At 36.9% G+C, this 4,183-nt stretch overlaps 1 protein-coding gene across 1 annotated transcript in view; it reads left to right on the top strand.

The window, feature by feature from the left end:
- The window catches only part of LOC145661498 (muscle-specific protein 20-like), a 97,667-nt gene that overhangs the window by 63,300 nt on the left and 30,184 nt on the right, over positions 1-4,183 (top strand). The window lies entirely within an intron of this gene.

Here is a 4,183-nt window from a genome sequence, read left to right as displayed (position 1 = left end):
AACATCGCCTCTTCCTACTAAACACCTCTCGCTCTGTCTTTCCTTCTCTTGCACGCAAATGCCCTTCTGCCACAGCAACCATTGCCAAGTGTAACATAATATATGCCCAAATGTTGAAGGAGCCTGCAATATTGGTTGTAAATTTACAAATTTTAATTTGTTTCCTGTTATGATTCTGTTCTAATTATTTTATTGTTTATGCATCGGAATAATGGAGTTTAAGAAGTAAATATATGCCTTTAGGAGAGTTCGTTTATGTTTTACATAGATTTTACAGATTTTTTGTCGCATTGGCAAGATAATTCAACAAAACAATGAAGCATTGACAAGATCATTCTTGTTTATCTTCATTTTCCCCTGTAAACTGTCTATTTCTATAAGAAAAACAACCAACTGTTTTCAATGTGAATATCAACTACAGGGTACGCTATAAGAAATGACCAAGAAACTATTACAAGAAAAGTATTAATATAAAACTATCATAAAACCATTAAATATGCATTTTTTCTGTTCGAGTGATTTTTTTATTTATTGTGGAAGTAAATTATAGATTGCGAAAATAATTCATACTGAAATCAACAAGAGTAACAATGAGCAAAAGTTCTCACGTCAGATGCTTAATCTAAAGATTTTATCTTGTCACTCGCGTCTTAGAAATAAGGGAAACCCTGGAAAACCTGAGTCAAAATGATCGGCCACGAGCTTTAAACTCAGAACCTCCCAATTTGGAAAGAAGAATGCTATTCTCCCTTGACTTATGAGTAACGACACATTATTTAATCGTAGGAAAAAGAAATATGAGTACCAGGATACTTTAGATATAAAAGTATTCTTTTTTTTTTTTTTTTAGTATTTTGCGCAAAATCATGCAATTGTGCAACTAAATACGAGACAGGTAATCACTGATGAGAAATAATGATATTGATTTTAGTTTTTAATTAATTCAAATGAATCTAAGATCATCAAAGTTAAAGAAAACGGCCGAAGTTAAACAATTTACCATACTCCACACAAAACATTCGAATAACTATACCTTGAATAACCGTGTAACGTGGGTTCCTATCACCACGGCATGGCGCGTCCTCAGGTTGCGGATCGAGAGAAGGCCTCTAGATATAGAGGTTAGCTGCGAATATACTGAATAAGCAGTCGCGGACAGCCGACTAGGAGTGGTCCTCCAGCTTGGGGGTTTGGGTAGGGCTAACAACCTCATCCTGTAAAAAAAAGCACTTGTTCAGAAATATTCACAAAAGCCTCGGACAAGGACTGATAACTTGGCACGACCTCAGCAAAAGAAAATGGACATGAGATTTGGAACATGGAATATTAGGAGTCTTTATAGGGCAGGCGTGTTAAAATCCGTAACGAGGGAGTTAGAGAAATACAGGATGGACGTAGTAGGAGTTCAGGAAGTTAGGTGGGAAGGAAATGGATCTGAGAATTCCGGAAATTTTACGTTCTTTTACGGGGAAGGAAATAAAAATCACCAGTTAGGAACAGGGTTTTTCGTTCATAAACGTATATTAGCAGCAATTAAACGGGTTGAATTTGTTACTGACAGACTTTCTTTTATTACTCTTAAGGGACGGTGGTGTGATATTATTGTTTTAAATGTACATACCCCAACGGAAGATAAGGATGACGATATAAAAGACAGTTTTTACGAAGAAGTGGAACGGATATTTGACCAACTCCCGCGATACTATATGAAAATTCTATTAGGGGATTTCATTGCGAAGGTAGGACGAGAGGATATTTTCAAACCGATTATAGGGAACGAAAGTCTGCATAAGGAAAGTAATGACAACGGTGTTAGACTCGTGAACTTTGCAACATCCAAAAACCTAATCGTGAAGAGTATAAAATTCCCACATCGCGACGTTCATAAATACACTTGGACATCACCAGACGGGAAAACACATTATCAAATCGATCACGTTTTAGTAGATAGAAGAAGGCAATCTAGCATAATTGATGTCCGGTCGTTTAGAGGGGCTGATTGTGACACTGACCACTACCTGGTAGCAGCGATAATACGGGAGAGGTTATCGTTGAATAAAGGTAATATTCATTGTCCGAAAACGGAGAGATTCAATTTAAAGAAATTAGAAGAGAGCCAGGTAAGAGAGGAATACCAGATTGAAGTTTCGAATAGATTTTCGGTTTAGAAGATTCGGAGTGCACTAGTGTTGAGGATACTTGGATTGAAATTAGAGATAGCATTAAAATTTCAGCAAGAGAAAAATTGGGACACGCGGAAATACGTAGGAACAAACCATGGTTCGACCAGGAATGCATAAAACTAGCAGAGAAGAGAAAACAGGCAAAATTACGCTGGCAAAATCCGAATGAAATGACTACACAAAATTTCGCAGATATCAGGCGGGAAACTTCCAAAACTTTTAGAACAAAGAAACGCGATTTTCTGAAAGCTAAAATTAAGGAACTTGAAGATAATAGTAAAAGTAAAAACATACGGGACATGTATAAGGGAATCAACGAATTTAAGAAAGGCTATCAACCTTGTGCTTATATATTAAAGAAATCTGACGGTACAGTTCTCACTGACACGGATAGCATCTTAAATAGATGGAAAGATTTCTTTGACGATTTGCTTAACACGCAATCAAAAACTAGTGTTCGTGGAGAAAAGGAGATACACACCGCAGTACCGTATATTCCAGAACCCAACCGAATACAAGTAGAAACCGCTATAAAGAAATTAAAGAAACACAAATCTCCGGGTGTAGATGAAATTCCGGCTGAGTTAATTTTAGCTGGAGGTGAAAAATTGTGGAACAAGATACACAAACTCATTCTCCTTATCTGGAACAAGGAAGAATTGCCACAAGAGTGAAAAGAATCAATCATTGTTCCAATCCACAAGAAAGGCGACAAAACTGACTGTAATAATTATCGAGGCATTTCTCTTCTGTCAACATCCTATAAAATCCTTTCAAATATTCTGTTAGCAAGACTGACCCCATACGCAGATTAAATTATTGGAGATTATCAGTGCGGATTTAGACGAAATCGATCAACTATCGACCAAATATTTACCATTCGCCAAATACTCGAAAAAAAAAAAGTGGGAATACAATACCCCGGTACATCAACTATTTATTGATTTTAGAAAGGCGTACGACTCGGTTAGGAGAGAAACATTATACAACGTTCTTGCAGAACTTGGAATACCGAGAAAGCTAATTAGATTAATTAAGATATGTTTAAATGAATCCCAAAGTAAAGTCCGGGTAGGAAAATTTTTGTCCACGAGCTTTCACGTCGAAAATGGCCTGAAACAAGGAGATGCGTTGTCGCCATTACTATTTAACTTCGTTTTGGAATACGCTATAAGGAAAATCAAAGATAGCAACCAGGGCTTACAGTTGAACGGTATTCAATAGGTTATGGCATATGCTGATGATGTAAATTTAATAGGAGATGATAGGAGAACAATAGAAAGAAATGCAGAGATCTTATTAAACGCTTACAGGGATATGGGTTTAGAAGTAAATGCAGAGAAAACTAAATACATGGAAGTGCGTCGGGATTGTAATACAGCAAATTATAAAAGCGTTAAAATATTATATAATACTTTTGATAAAGTGGATAGTTTCAAATATCTAGGATCAATATTAACAGAGGAAAATCATATTCACGGAGAAATTAAATGTCGACTAAAAGCAGGGAATTCGTATTACTATTCGGTTCAAAATCTCTTGTCGTCGCGAATTCTGTCGAGGAATTTGAAACTTAAAATATACAAAACGATAATCATGCCTGTTGTTCTGTATGGCTGCGAAACATGGTCACTTACTCTGAGGGAAGAACATAAACTGAAAGTATTTGAGAACAAGATCCTGAGACGAATATTCGGACCCAAGAGGAACGGGAATGGGGAATGGCGAAAACTTCATAACGAGGAACTACATAATTTATATGGTTTACCCAACATTGTTAGGGTCGTCAAGTTTAGGAGGCTTAGATGGGCGGGTCATGTAGCTAGAATGGAAGAAAGTAGAGACGCTTTCAAAGTCTTGACTGGAAGACCAATCGGAAAACGACCATTAGGAAGACCTAGGCGCAGATGGGAGGACAATATTAAGATGGATCTCGCAGAGATTGGAATACAGTGTAGAAACTGGATGCAGTTAGCTAAGGATAGAAGTCAGTGGAGAGC

The sequence above is a fragment of the Thermobia domestica genome, chromosome 1 (genome assembly GCF_964235325.1).
Source record: "Thermobia domestica chromosome 1, izTheDome1.hap1.1, whole genome shotgun sequence".
In the NCBI taxonomy this organism is placed as follows: domain Eukaryota; kingdom Metazoa; phylum Arthropoda; class Insecta; order Zygentoma; family Lepismatidae; genus Thermobia; species Thermobia domestica.
The sequence above is the reverse complement of the archived record's forward strand: the minus strand, read 5'-3'. Positions and strand labels throughout refer to the sequence as shown.